Below are 16909 nucleotides of genomic sequence, written 5' to 3'. Positions count from 1 at the left end.
GTCGGTATAGTGAGGGAGAAATTATAGTGAGTAAAAGAGAAAGATGAAGAGGCATCTTGTATTATGGAGAGACATTGTAACACCCCTTACCCGAGACCATCGTTGGAATCGAGCACGAGATGTCATCTAACTTAACTTACTAGTTCGGAGCATAAAAACTTACTTTTCAAATTAATCTCACTGCTCACAACAAAATTGTCCACCTGCGCGACTGTCACTAATTTAATTATAACTCGAGTTACGAAACTCGAAATTTAAATCCATAAATTTTCCCTAAAACTAGACTCATTTCCATAAAATTTTCAGAATTTTTGACTTAGCCAATTAGTACAGTTTATTCATTAAAGTCTCCCATGTTTCATAGCTTGATAGTTTTGACCTCTTGGCACTAAAAATCAATTATTTCATTGTACAGAATTCATATAATGTTATTGTTTGTTTCTATCAAAAATAGACTCACTAAGGAATCTGGAAATATAAATTATGACCCATAAATCTTTCTGTACAATTTATAATGATTTTCTAAAGTCAGAATAGGGAACTTTAAAAACCATTCTGACCCTGTCTCACTAAAATTAAAATATCTCAAAATATAAAATTTCTTTTCCTACACCGTTTCTTTTATGTAAAACTAGACTTGATAATCTTTAATTCTATATCTCATTCACTCTCTAATTCCATTTCTACTATTTTGGGTAGTTTTTCAAATTCAGGTCACTGCTGCTGTCCAAAAACTGCTTCTTTGTATTAGTTACCATTTAAACATACATAACACCAAAACATATTCTTTACTAACCATTTCAATAGCTAATCTTAGCAATATCATTTGAACATACTCAAAATGATTAAGACTCTATACATGCCATAACTTTAAAAATTTTGAAAACACATAATATCGAGATGGTTGTGGTAGTGTGATACGAACTCCGACGATCCCCAATTTGAGCAAGCTCAAAACACTATAAAACAAAGGAAAGGAAGAAATGTGTAAGCTACTAATAGCTTTGTAAGTTACATGTAAACTATAAATACTCATTTAACAATTAACATTTCTCTCATATAACTAATCAAACATTTCTTAGCAATTTCAATCACTTACACATACATAATCTTACCAATTCACTTGCACATGCATTTATACACTTAACTTTAATCACATATGCTCATTCTTTCAATTGTAACTGCACATACACTTCATTTCATGTTCACTTTAACTCATTATTAATCCTGTTGAACACTCATAATATACACGGATACGTAGAGAATTAGCACATAAGTGCCACACTGATATGTAGCCAAAGCTACCACTGATATGTAGCCGAAGCTACCACTGTAATGTAGCCGTAGCTACCACTGAAATGTAGCCGAAGCTACCACTGATCAATAACACTGGAAATGTCCACGGGCCTGCTCACACAAGCTGTCAGGTGTCTGCAACACATGCTAGATCACCTGGGACTCACTATAACACTGTTACACTGGTCTCTAGTGACATGTCACTTGTATCCACTTCTATTCCTAAGTTCAACCGGGAATTTACACTTAACCCTTGATTTTAAACACTTTATCACTTGAATAATTCATGAACAATTTTCCTTCCACATTCAATATTAATTCACATATTGAATATAATTTACAATTTATATAAAAATATTGTTATTATTTACACATAACTTACCTCGGATGCCAAACGACTATTCTTGTAAATTAGTCCATAACCTTCTCTTTTCCCCGATCACTTCCACTATTTCTTTTTTCTTGATCTATATTAACACAATTTAATGTATTTTATCAACATTCCATTCCAATACAATTCATACACAATATTTTGACAAACTTACATTTTTCCCCTAACTTTTCAAAAATTCCACTTTTGTCCCAAAGCTCGTAAAAATAAAATTCACTAAATTCTTCAATTTCAAACCTCGCTAAATCATATTTCATGCTCATAACAGCCCTCAATTTCACAAAATCACAATTTTATGCACACTTTACTATCTTTCACAATTTAATCCTTTTTCAACATTTTCATCAAAATTCATCTAGTAAAACTTGTAATTTGCACTTCAAACATTTATTATCTAACATCACTCATCAAATTACAACTATATCATGAATGGGTCAATTTTTAAAATAAATGGTAAAAACATGAAATTCAAGCTTCAATAAGCATAAAAAACGAAAATAATTAAAAACGGGGCAAGAAATCACTTACAATTGAGCTTAGAAAAATCAAGAATCCTAGCTTATAGAACATGAAAGTTTCGGCAACAACTCTTTAATTTTGAAGAAGATGGACACTTGTTTTCACTTTATTCTGTCTTTTGTTCACCTTTGACAAATATACCCTTTTGTGTCCATAACACTAATTTATGGTCTATTTGCCACATAAACACTTCCAATTTCATGCAATAATTCAATTAAGTCATTTAATCACTAATTAGACACACTTTGCATTTTTCTCAATTTAGTCCTAAAAATTCAATGAGGTACTAAATCATTAAAATTTCCTATTCATATTTTCACACAATATTTCAATCAATAAGTAATTAATAAAAATTTATAAAGTTAAACTATTTCACTTTAGATTTGTGGTTGCAGAACCACTATTTTGATTAGGCCCTATTTCGGGCTATCACAGACATAAGGTTGACGGGAAGAGTTGTGTCCAATAGAAATTGCGCCTGCTCAGAAGGATCAAATGGCTGAGTGAGTTTTGATCCAACGGTGGAAACAAAATTTCTCTAAATTTTGAAGAGCTATAAATGATAGTGCAGACGTATGGAATGCGCTGACAACAAGATTTCAATGTGTGGACAATGGTACCTAATTATTCTTCAAAAAAGAAGGAAAACAAATTTTAAAAATAACATAAAATAAAATAAAATCACAGAGTACTAATTAAAAATTAAAACTTTTCGACCAATTTAATGGTCTCTGCCTGCTTTTGATCATTGTTCCCAAAATAGTGTTTCAGCCTCTGTCCATTTACTTTGAATTGGTGTCCGTAAATCTCAAATTGTGACTCCACCATTTGGAAATACGGTGAAAACTTCAAAAAGTCCAGACCAACGTTAATGCAATTTTCTTGGGTGCAATTTAAGTCAAGAATTGAATAATAAAAATTTTTAACCCACGACAAATTTTCGCTGTAAAATAATCTTGCCATGCCATCGTTTGGTCTTTTGCTTGTAAATTACAACATTTTCATAAGCATTTCTCCTGATCTCCTCTAGTTCAGTGATATCTAATAGTGTTTTCTTTCTAGTCGCTTCATAGTCCATGTTCACTTATTTAATTGCCTACATTGTTTTGCATTCCAGGTCGATTGGCAAGTGACATTCTTTCCCAAAAACCAATTGATATGGCGACATCCCTAATGGAGTTTTGTATGCTATACGCAATGCCCATAAAGAGTCATCCAATCGGAAAGACCAATCTTTCCTTGAAGGGTTTACAACTTTCTCAAGAATGTCCTAAATTTGTAGATTCGATACTTCGGCTTGTCCATTGGTTTGCGGATGATAAGTAGTAGCCATTCTATGATTAACTCCATATCTATTCAATGCAGTCGCCACTTGGTTGCAATGAAAGTGTGTACCCTGATCACTAGTCAATGCCTTTGGTGTGCCAAAGTGAGTGATTATATGCTTGTGAAAAAAATTTTACCACTGTCTTTGCATCATCCTTTGGGACTGCAACAGCTTCCACCCACTTCGATACGTAGCCAACAGCTACTAATATATACAGATTTCCAAATGAACTTGAAACCGTTCCCATAAAATCCATACCCCAAACATCGAATAATTCAACCTCTATAATTTGCTGTTGAAACATTTCATTACATTGGGATTTAGAAACAGTGCACTAACACATATCGCATTGCTTCACAAAATTGTAGGTGTCTTTGAATAATCTCGACTAGTAGAATCCTGATTGGAGAAATTCCTACGATCTTTTATCTGGATGTCAAATTCTTGCAACAGTAATATCCAACGTATCAGTCTTGGTTTGGAATCTTTTTTCGTATAGAGATATCTCAACATCGAGTGATTAGTGAATATGGTAACCTTTCCTCCGACAACATAGGAACGAAACTTGTCGAAAGCAAAGACTACAACCAACAATACATTCTCGGTGGTGGTATAATTGAGTTGAGCCTCTGTAAGAGTTTTGCTAGCATAATAGATGGCGTGAAATATTTTTCCCTTTCATTGTCCTAGAACTGCACCCACAGCAAAGTTGGTTGCATCACACATAACTTCAAAGGGTTAAGACCAATCTAGTGCAATGACAATGGGTGCATTCACTAGCTTCTTTTTATAACTAAAAAAAGGCATCCAGACATGCATCGTCAAAGAAGAATTTTTTATTATGTTCTAACAATGAGCACTATGCTTTGCAATTTCTGAATAATCTCTAATAAACCGTCGGTAAAACCCCACATGTCCAAGAAAACTGTGAATACCTTTCATGTTTGTTCGTAGAGGTAATTTCTCAATGATTTCCACCTTAGCTTTGTCTACTTGAATGAATTGACTAGAAATTTGATGTCCTAACACAATGCCTTCAGTTGCTATGAAATGATATTTTCCTAATTCAGGACGAGATGTGTGTCTTCACATTGCTACAATACTTTATCCAAATTGTCAGTGCAATGATCAAAATCATTTTCCTAGACTGAGAAATCATCCATAAATACCTTTAAAGAGTCTTCGATCATATCTGAGAATATTGTCATCATTCACTTTTGAAATATGGTTGGTGCATTGCAAAGACCGAAAGGCATACAACGCAAAGCAAATGTGCCAAAAAGGCATGTGAAGGTTGTTTTTACCTGATCCTCCGGTGCAATAGCAATTTGATTGTACCCAGAATAGTTTTCTAAAATGCAATAATAGGCCTTTCCAATAAGTCGATCCAGTATTTGGTCGATTAATGGAAGTGGGAAGTGATCTTTCTTTGTGGCTGCATTAAATTTGCGATAATCCGTACAAACTCGCTATCCCGTGGGAATGCGTGCAGGAATTAATTCGTCCTTATCATTTCAAACCACAGTGATGCCACTCTTTTTAGGCATGCATTGCACTGGACTAACCCAACTTCTATTAGAATTTGGGTAAATAATTTCAGCATCAAGCCATTTTATGATTTCTTTCTTGACAACTTCCTTTATCTTTTCATTTAATCTTCTTTTTTGTTCAATCAATTGCTCGCCTTCATCTTCCAACTTGATCTGGTGCATACAAAAAGACAGACTAATACCTTTAATATCGGTAATACTCTAGGAAATAGCTCGTTTATGTTGCTTGAGAATATGGACCAATTTCTTTTCTTGAGTTGCGTCCAGTGTTTTGAAGACAATAATTGGGAGAGTATTGTGATCACCTAGGAAGACATATTTAAGAGGAGAAGGTAATGGTTTCAATTCCAGAGTAGGAGCTTCTTCAATAGATGGTTTAAAAATTGGGGTTGTTCTGTTGGCTAGGTCTAAGGATTCAATTTTCCATCCATGCTTAAGTGCAAGATTTTTAAGGGTATGTCACGACATCCACAGTCTGTGTCACGATATCAAAGGAAAACTTGAGTTTTCTTCCATTATGTTCCCTATATGGTGACAAAGAGTCATCTGTGTTATGAAATAGTGACCAGTATTCATTCGGTACGTCTTCTAATGATCTCCTGCACACTCACAAAGTGCGTTAGCTCGCCCTTGGGCCTCATTCGACCCCTAAGGTCAACAAAATACTCAATTCGCACATTTTATTGAAATGTACATAAAACTAAGTAAACTTTACTAAAACATAATGAAAATGTTTGTATTCAAGCTCTTTAAATGCGAAAACTAGTTTAATCTGTTACACCAAATTACGACAAATCAATTTCTTTGCGGAGAAATCAAAAACTCCCTTGCTAAACTTGGGGAGCTTTCGGCCAAGTCTTTTGGTGTGCATGGTATGCATTTTCTCACCCATTTTTAATGATTTTTATGTTTTTGAGATAGTTGCAACTAGGTCCAGCAAAGTCGTATCTTTGTTTTCAAAACTGTTAAAGTTAGTTAAAATTACAACTGATGAATTTTTGATGTTCTCGATGTTAAATGGAAGATTTTGAAGCTTGGAAATGTTTTAGGACTATTTTGGCAAGTGATTTTGTATAGTTTTTAAGTTTAAAGACTAAATTGATAGTAAGTAAATTTTGGTAGGGTGTTTGTAAAACCCGTAAACCATATCCGTTGCCGAAATAAGGTTACGGAGCATTACCGTGAAAACAAAACATCAAACATTCATTTTTAACATTTCATTCTGCATATCAAAGTCCATTCAATCACATGTATATCGTCCCTTATTTGAGCCTTCGAGGCCTCAAATACACTTTAGAAATGATTCAGGACTAAATCGAAAAGATTTAAAAACTTAATGGAAAAATATAGAAAAACTCACACTGCAGGGGTCACACGGTCGTGTTGCTGGGCCGTGTGACTCACAATGCTGAGACACATGCTCGTGTCTCAGACTGTATGGACATTCGAAGTAGGGACACACGATCGTGCCCCGGCCCGTGTCTATACCCGTGTAACTCTCTAACTTGGGTCACACGACCAAGTCACACGCCCATGTGCCAGGCCGTGTAACTCTTGAAATGCAACCTTTAAAAACTACAGGGGACACACAGCCGTGTTGCATGACCGTGTGTCACACACGGCCGAGACACGCTCATTCGTGTCTTAGACCGTGTCGATAAGACATATGCCAATTTCAAGCCATTCTTTTCGCCCATTTCAAGCTCACACCTACAAGACATTTGCACATACAAACAAGCTTTCAAACATACCTAAAATATGCATATTAAGACCAATTCAATAGGTCATTTATCCATACATCCAATATGTCATAAGGAACCTCAATCACATACATCAAACATACCTAATATGTGCATATTTCACTATTAAAAAACTAACTTGTATCCATACCAAAACATATCAAAATTGACACACATCAACCATACTATATTAGATTTATGCCATATCAAAATAACCTTACCATTTAGAGCACTTCACACATGCATCATAACCATCTAAATGACATCAAACAAGCCATTTCCAAATGGTTCCAATAACCAACATATATATATAAAGCAAAATTATGTCCAAATGGTCGTAATTCAACCAAACATACTTGACTAAATTTCATATCAAAACATGCCCTAAATGATCACTTTGTAAAGATGCCAACATTTACCACTTTAGCCATAAAACAATGCATCAATTTGATCTTATAAACACCAACCATTAAGCATCAGAGTGCCATAAGCAAACCAATCCATCAAGGCATCATAATAACATAAGTTTCGCGTATTCAAAGCAATGTTACATGCCAATATCATGAACTAAACATTAGACATAAGTCCACCTATACATGTCATTATAACCATGACCAAAGCATCAAAATATACCGATAAAATCGATGGATAGTGTGATGGATCTTCGACTAGCTTCTAACCCGATCGAGCTTTTGATAATCTGTAAAGTAAGAGAAACATAACCACATAAGCAATGAATGCTTAGTAAGCTTGTATAAACTTTAAACATAGCATTCCATTTCAATAATGAACTTTATAGATTAAATATAAAGCTATACCAATGCCTCAAGATTTATCAAACCTAATCATCAACTCACAATGGAATAAGTCTAATAACACCACATATACTTATCATTCCTAGGATAGTATGATTTCATAAGACTTTGAACACTTCCATTTACCTACTTTCCATTTCATTTACTTACTTTAGCTTAAATAACAACATCAATTCATTAAATAGCATATTTGTTCATGAGCTAGGTTTATTCATCCATAACATATGTAAATTTCTCAAGTACAAGTACAGCTTTCAACAAATCATTCCCTTTTATTTCGTCATATTTTATTTCAACTAAAAACTTACCTTTTCACACCCATTTCATATGCATAACACACATGATATAAGTATAACATCAACCGTGACTACGAGCTAGTGCATTTAACATAGCTCTTTTAAAATCAACTACATGATAAACCATTTCATAAGAACTTACATACTTTAATTTATACCACCTTTTCATGTACATAAGCATATTACCAATTGAACACTTATGGTTTCAATGTATTTCATTAAGACTAAGCACGATATAATCCAATCATAAGCTTGCCACAAGCCTAAGCATCATCCACAACTCATGTTAGAGCATCAACTCATAAATTGCAGGAAATAACATAAGGTAAGTCATATACATGAATAACATCATTTGAAAACTTCAAATTCATGAGCGTAAACATAATTTCATTGAACATTACCTTTTCATTCCTTTTTATAATTCATGACATAAGTCATTTGAATGCTTACTGTACCTTCCCTTTTTATGCCTGTTGAACCACTTAGAATAATATCAAATACACGGTAAAGCTCACACAAAGTGTGGTAAACATATAGTCATAGCTTATACGAGCTGTAAAATGGGCCTGCTCACATAAGCTGACGGTCAGAATGGAAGCTACACAATGTTGCTCACACAAAGTGTGGTAAACATATAGTCGTAGCTCATATGAGCAGTAAAATGGGCCTGCTAACAAAAGCTGACAGTCAGAATGGAGGCTACACAATGCTGCTCATACAAGTTGTCGAGTATCCACAACTAATGTCAGACCTCAGCCATCAGTAAGACATTCAAGACCAACACCCAAAATAAGATAACCTGCGTCTGCTCACACAAGCTGTTGGTCAGAACGCAGCTACACGATGCTGCTCACACAAGCTATCGAGTATCCACAACTAATACCAAACTCAGCCACGGGTAGGACATTGAGGACCAACACCCGAAACATGGTAACCCTAATACCAAACCTTTAATATTTGTTCAATAAACTAAAATTTATCAAGTCAAAATTCAATATACAACCTTAGTTGACTCATATGAATTAAATAGTAATTATTACGGATTCTTTAGTTAGATTCGTGGTTCAGAAACCACGATTTTCGATACCATTGAAAAATAGATTGTTACAACACAAGCTAGAGGATATTTTCAATACTTCATTACTTTCATTGATAACTTCAACAGATATGGGTAAATTTATCTTATGCACCATAAATCTGAAGCCCTTGAAAAGTTAAAGAAATTTCAAAATGAAGTACAAAACCAACTAGGTAAAAGTATTAAGGCACTTAGATCAGATCGAGGAGGATAATACTTAAGCATAGAGTTTGATGAGTTTTTGAAGGAATGTGGGATTGTCTTACAACTTACACCTCCTAGTACTCCATAATGGAATGAGTTATATGCTTAAAAATGTGGTATTTTTTTGGTCTGAAGTACATGTATCGATAATTAGGTTTTAATATCGATACCTCCATGTTTTTGAAATGTACAGTAAGTTAGAATCCTAAATTGGTATCGATACCCTATCATGAGTATCAATACTCGGGGTAATTTTATCGATACTTTTACAAATTTACCGATAATTTCTAAGACTTTGGTTTTATTTGCAAGAAATAGAATGTTGATTTGGTACCAATTTTTCCAAGCGATATCGATACCACTTAAAGGAAATATCAATACACATATTCTAGTATCGATACCTACGTAATCAGTTTTGAGATTTTGCTAAATAGACCTTATGCATGTTTAAGTATTATTATAAGACTATTTGATGTATGTTTAGCTTATAATGATGATAATTAAATAGTACGATTAACTTAAAACCTATACGAATGTTAATATGAAAGATGTTTCTTCTAGAATGAGCCTTTTATTTGTTGTGTATGGCATGAGATGGTGGTGTGACATCTTGATATTCGAGCTTGGCGACCGAGCCAAGTATAGGATGTTACTTCATTTTTCTATTAATATTAGTACATATTAATACTGATTTATTTCATTATACTATTTCAGATTTGTTGAGATTTTTTAGAAAAATATTTAATATATAATACTTGCAAATATGAAATGAATGAGATTAAATAAAATTCAATACTCATCAATTATATAAAATTTCCATTAATAAATTTTATAAGTACAATCCATTATTCAACCAATCCAGAATAAGAAAAAAATCATCCAAAATAATTAAAAAAATCAAAGCACTTATATTTTTATAAAAAATAATGTACAAATTGTAAATTTTCAATTATAGCTAACGAGTTTTGGCTTGAGAGTATACCATTAACACTATATTTGGTAGGAGTATTAGTTTTTACACATGTATAAGTTATCAATAAACTAACTTAATTAGTAATATTTAGTCACTCTCATGACTTTTTTTTTAACAAATAGAAAGAAAAGAGTTTGCTTATTTTGAAGAGGTCTTAATTTTTACTATAGCTTTTACTCATTTTTCTAATTTCATGTTTAAATTTACACTAACAATTTTTTATTTTATACCTAACTATTGAAATACATATATAATAAATAACAACATGTTTGTTTCACATGAATGGCATAGCCATTCCAATCTTATTCAACACAACAAAACCATTCAATTGTTTGGTTGGCTTAAAACCTATTCCATTGAATAGCCATTACAACCTAATTCCTCAAAAACAATGAATAGCAATTCAGTGCCATCTCTAATGAATGACTATTCAATGGTTCCAAGAATATACAAAATTATTTTTCTTCCTGTTTTACCCATCTCACATCCTCTTGAAGCTCCCATCTGAGATTTTTGATTATCAACTTTGAGTATGAAATTTCTTTGTTCTATTTAAACTTCATCTCTTGTTACTTTCTCTTTACCATCACCATTCTCCTTAAGTTAAAACCTAAAACAATATACCTGTGTAGAATCATTTGGAGTGAGCAAGAGGAAGAGGGTTTTGAAAGAAGAAAAACACTTTAATTGTCGTCTTGAGAGAGAAACACAAGAATCAAGGAAATAATATCAAAACCATGAATACCAACAACAACAACAACAAAAACAACAACCATGTTGAAAAAGATCATCGTAATAAAGAAAGCCTTGATTTTAGGTTCAATCAAACCCTCAAGAATGTCCAAGGGTACCTCTTTCTAATCATTCCAATTTCCCATTACTTTTCTTCCTCTATTTTCCTTTTGGTTTCTTAATGTTGATTATAGATTGTTCTTTTTTCATTTGATTTAGAGAAACACCTTCTGATCTTTCAAATTTCAAATTTGATTTTGAATTCCCATGGAAGAATTTTTCCTCTTTAGGGGGAAACTTTGATTTCGAAATTTTTTTTAATTAGGTCTATTGGGTTTAATTTGTTGCAGTTTGCACTCAGATTGAAAGCCCTTTTTGGGAATTAAAGTCAGATCTCACAAGTTCTACTTAATGGCATAATCTGATTTTTCTTTCTTTTGAAAGATGATCCTTTGATCATTGTACTTAGATCATAGTGTTTATCTATTCTCCCTAAAAACGTCTGATATTTTGATGTATGTTGTAATTTGATCATGGCATTGTTGTTGGGGAATCATAGGCATTATAGGGGTTCAAAAAGGGTTACTCATTGTCTTTTAGCCTTGTTTTACTGATAATAAAAGGGACAGTTACTAAACGTGGGGAGTTCATAAAGGTTATGGAACAACAATGTTACAATTTGTTTGTTTATGCTTATGAATGATAATATTGTTGAGCTTGGATTTCTTATCATAAATTAGTTGAAATTCTAACACGGATTGTGGAGTTTTTTTTCTTAATGTAACATGGCTGAAGATCATTGCTAACATGGGTTGCAATGTTGTTTTTCTTTATGCAAATCTCTCTCTCATTGTCAAGAAGTCAAATTGAAAAAATTTCCTCTGCAGTAAAGTTCCTTTGTTGTGTTATATAACCTTTATTACCTTGCCTATGTGGAATGTTTCATATAAAAAAATTCTCTTACAATTCACTAGATTATGCTTTTAAAGTTTTATAACATTTTAATTGTTGCATTCCTAGTGTAATGAGTTGCTTCTGTTTCATGATGCCAAGGTACTAGGCTTTGATCTAAGTATCAATGTATCTTTTTAGGAGGCGTTTAGTATCAGGTTTTAGTTTGTTCCAAATTCCTTATCTTAATGGTGTTATGTTTCTTTGTTGTATGATCTTTGTGGCTTTCTTTTCCAATTAACAGAATCAATGAAGCAACAATTTTGAGCGAATGAATCTGCATGTCTCATATTTGATATCCACGATTAACCAATTTGTCATCAGATGGATAGGTTGTATTTAATAAATAAATTTTGGTTTCTTGCTTGAAATTTTGCAATCGATTAATTAGTTATATTATTTTCATTTTCAGATGGATGAGGTGCTTGCTTCTGTCGCTAAAACAGTAAAGAACATTGTTGTGATTTATCTTATAGACATAACCGAAGTACTTGATATTAACATGATGTATGAGCTTTACGATCCATCGGTAGTGATATTTTTTTTTAGAAACAAGCACATTATGATTGATCTTGGCACTGATAATAACAACAAGATTAACTAAGCTCTCAATGACAAACAAGAGTTCATAGACATCATTGAAATTGTATACTGTGGGGAAACGAAAAGTCGTGGTTTGGTAATTGCTCCAAAAGATTACTCGACAAAGTACTGCTACTGAGTATTCTTGCAACCTGTAGTTGATCAGAAAGATTTAATGGTCATGTTTCGTGAATTCAATACAGACTATTTTCATTATGAACTGTGTACATAGATGTGTGTGTCGTTTGCAATGGTTGCATGAACGTGGAGGATAATCCAATTTGAGATGAAACTTTGAAATATATATATTTTATGTGTTCTTCTGATGCTTGTTTACAGTATAACACCTTGGCTTGGACTGACTTTCCTTACAGTTGTTTGATAAGGAACAAGTATTTTTATTTGACTATATAAAAATATAAATGATATGTTTATAAAGATAATAATCTTTTATTCAGCCATGGTTGTAGATGAATCTTTCAATTAGCTCAATTGAAGATTATGTAAACTTGATTTTTATTATATAAAAGATAAAAGAAATTTATTAAAGGAAGAAAAGAGTGCAAGGAAATAATGAAAGGATAATGTAATATTTAGCACATTAAATATGTGTTTAAAAATAATAAAGTAGGTTATATATTATTTTTATAATATTATATATTATGATTTTTATTAATTCATATTTTAATAATAATATTAAGAATATTATTAAATTATATATTATTTTATTAAATTGTATTTAATAATAATTATGTTAAAATATGATTAATTTTTTTATTATTTTTATTAAATTATATTTAATAATAATCTTATTAAAATTTAATAACAATAATGATTTAACTAAAAAAATTCTACTAAGGGTACTTTGGTCATTTAAGTCTTTTTTCTTATACTATTACAACATCTATTACATTCAACTAAACACAATAATACTATTACAACTTCATTCCATTCCATTGCATTCAACTAAATATCTGAATACTAATTACAACTCTATTCCATTATAACTCTATTACTGTTAAGGATCGTCCCGATTAAGCAACAAACAAGTAAAATAGCAGAAGAAATTGAGAAGATGAACTCACAAATTTAACGTGGAAAAACCCCTCCAAAGAGGATAAAAAACCACGGGTAAAGATAATTTTACTATAATGGCAAAAGAATGAAGAGTACAAAAGATGGAGATAAAACTAAACCCCGAAAACCCGAAAAACAAAGAACCTTCAAAACGTAAACACAAAATTCTCTGAATGTGTTATGAGTTCTAATCTAATGGGTGTATTTTCTAAGGTTGTACAACAGCCTATTTATAGGCTAAATTCATATGTCAAATAATAATAAAATAATCTAAACTAATCGGTGTTTGACTGAAATAAATAAACAGAGTTTAACTAAAAGATTATTTCTCAAATTTGACTGAAAATAAGAGTCATACTTAACAATTACATTATAGCTCTATTCCATTCTCTAACCAAATGTAATGTAAGGGTTTTCTTGGTGTTATATCATGTAATGAAGCGAGGATACAACTAATTAATATTTGTAATATATATATAGTTTTTATTACTGTAGGTCAAACGGTAATAAAAGATTTGAAAGTAGACAACTTTTAGCTCAAAACATGTTTCGGACGGTAGAATTGATTTCCCATTATACAATAGAAATCAACCGGTACAAAGCTAAAACGAAAAGCACAACATGAGGTTTCGTTTTACTTATTGGTACCGTATTTACTACTATGATTCCAAAACTTCAATCATATTTCAAACGGATTTCTTTAAATGAACATAAAGTCTAGGAATACAAGCATAATCAACCTTGAATTTCTGAAATTTATAAGAATCACAACAACTGCACCGCAGAGATTGGTGGAAAGGTTTTTAACCATTGAAATATTGTAGTTGAGCGTATTGTCATAAAAATCTTGCAGATATAAGGGCTTGCAATGGATGTTTCATCTGTACCGAGAACTCGCGCTATTCTTCCATATTGATATCACCCCCAGCTTTCCATTCAAAATTCCACACCAAATTCGCCACAAAATACTCTAGATGAAGTAGGACAAATCCTTCTTCGAGCACCAAACGGCATCATCTTAATCTCTTTGCTCCCTGTTATATCAAATCCCTCTCCATCTTCTGCACTCATGACAAACCTTTCTGGTTTAAACGACATTGGATCTTCCCACACTTTTGGGTCCATTCCCATATCTCCTATCATGAAATTCATAGTTCCATTTCTTGGCATGAAATACCCATCCAGAACCACATCCTCTGTTACTGCATGATGCAGCAAAAACCGAAGGGGCGGATGTCGCCTTAACCCTTCTAATATCACTGCTTTTAAGTATGGCTCTCATGCAAATCATCTTCTTTCACCATTTTCTCCTCATTTCCGATGACCCCTTTAATCTCCATGAACAGCTTCTGCTGGATATGTGGGTTTTTCACCAAGTTCGCCATAATCCATTGCAGCAGTGCGGATGTATTATCCGTTCCTCCATTGAGAAATTCTGAGCATAAACCCAGAATTTCTTCAACATCAAGGCTTCTATTCTCTTCTGGTAGCTTCACATCTAACAAGGTATCAACGTAGAATGAGATGCCATGTTTATTGTCGTCTTGATTTTCACCTTCATTTGACTTTTCTTGCTTTAACTTCTTTCGATCTAGTATCAAAGGTACGATTAGGCGTCTCAATTTTTCTTGTAGCTGGAAGATCTTTTTCCATTGTTTATAAAAGATGATCATTGTTACTCTCGGCAAAACCGAAACCATACTCACTTCACCAAAAGTCCGCATCATCCCTCTCAACCTCGGCTATTTCTTTGATTTTCTGTTCTTCAAGTTCTTTTCCGAAGCACATGAAGGCGAGCAAGCTAAACATGGAGTTCCGGAACTGATCCGTCACTTCGACCCAACGATCAGCAGAATCAGACTGATCCTTGAGGAGTTTCAAGAGTCTCTCCAAAACCACCTTGCGTGCATAAGAATAAGATTTCACACGAGAAGAATGAAGCATTTCAGCCGTAAGGTTACGGCCTAGCACACGCCATGTGGGGCCATAGACGGCGGTGGTGATAACAACTTGCTCTCTACCATCTAAAGGTGGAGGACGGTCGGCAAAAATGGCACCATTTTGAACCAATGCTTGGTGGGAAAGAAAGCGATCGGCGATGAAAATAGCCGGGCGAGAACCAAAGTGGAGGGTGATTATAGGACCCAATTTGGCATGGAGGGACTGAAGTATATGATGAAGGTCATTAAAGGATTTACGGAACAAGAACAAGTTACCAACGATGGGGAGAGGATATGGGCCTCGTGGGAAGTTTTGAGAGGTTTTTCTGGTTTGAGTCAGAGAGTTGAAGAATAGTTTGAGGATAAGAGCGATGAACATGTAGATTAAGATGAAGAACCAGGGTTACGGTATGCCACAGCTTTCAATGTGCCTACGTACATGTAGGCCAATACTTTATAGTTTATATGCAATGTAAACTGAAGTTTACTAAGTACGTGGGTTCTTGTTAACATCAGCACGTAACAAACTTTTTATTTTGTTCATTAGTTAGATCATCTTTAAAGTTGATTCTCTTTTGTCATTTCTCAAAAGTCTATCTGCATGCCAGTCACATCTCATGGCATCACCCTATGCATCCATTTTTCTTTATTCTATAAACCAGGGTTTTTTAAATTAATATAAAAAATTAATTCAAATTATTTAAACAGTAAATGTCGATGTGAACACCGTTTATAAAAAATAATATTTTTATTTAGAAATAATTTTTATTTTTTTGTCATGTATATTTTCTATAATCATACAATAGTATTGCTAAATTTATAAATTTAAAAAATAAAAAAATTAAATTATGATAAATTAAAATAAATAGAATAACTTTTAAGTTAAATTACTCATATATACCTTTTTTTAATTGACCAAATAGGTCGATTCTTTCAAAATTAGAAAAATAAATCGATTTTGAAGAGAATGTGTGAAAACGCGTCTAGCTGGGCGTGCTTTCCTACAATGACCATTTCCCAACGGTCGGAATTTCAACGAGACAACGGTAAATTTTTTAAGGGGCAATGGCTTTTTTCTATAAATACCAGACTATTTTTCAGTCTTTTCACTCAAATTTAACTCTATCTATTCTCTCTAAACTCTAAATTCTCTTATCTTAACTCTTTTAAATCTCTCAATTTTCTCAAGTTTTGTTCGAAATTTGCCAATACATTTGTTTAAAAACATTATAGTTTTATTTTATTATTTCGTATATTATTCATTTCAATTAAATTTTCATCAATGGCAAGTTAACTTATTTGTTTTGACAACAAGCACATTTTCGCTACTCAATCGGTTATGGTAAGGAAAAATTTTAATTTTTTTATTTTCAATTAAGTTAATTTTAATATTTTTAATATTTAAAATATTTCAAAATATTTATATATATAAATAGGTG

The 16909-nt window shown here is 32.7% G+C and overlaps 2 pseudogenes; one reads left to right on the top strand and one right to left on the bottom strand.

Annotated features, from left to right (window-relative positions):
* Positions 1-10511: 10511 nt before the first annotated feature.
* LOC121225070 (thioredoxin-like protein YLS8) lies at positions 10512-12779 on the top strand (annotated as a pseudogene).
* Positions 12780-13992: 1213 nt separating this feature from the next.
* On the bottom strand, positions 13993-16072 carry LOC107919489 (cytochrome P450 89A2-like; annotated as a pseudogene).
* Positions 16073-16909: the final 837 nt, after the last annotated feature.

This window comes from Gossypium hirsutum, chromosome D13 (assembly GCF_007990345.1).
Source record: "Gossypium hirsutum isolate 1008001.06 chromosome D13, Gossypium_hirsutum_v2.1, whole genome shotgun sequence".
Classification (NCBI taxonomy): Eukaryota; Viridiplantae; Streptophyta; class Magnoliopsida; order Malvales; family Malvaceae; genus Gossypium; species Gossypium hirsutum.
The sequence above is the reverse complement of the archived record's forward strand: the minus strand, read 5'-3'. Positions and strand labels throughout refer to the sequence as shown.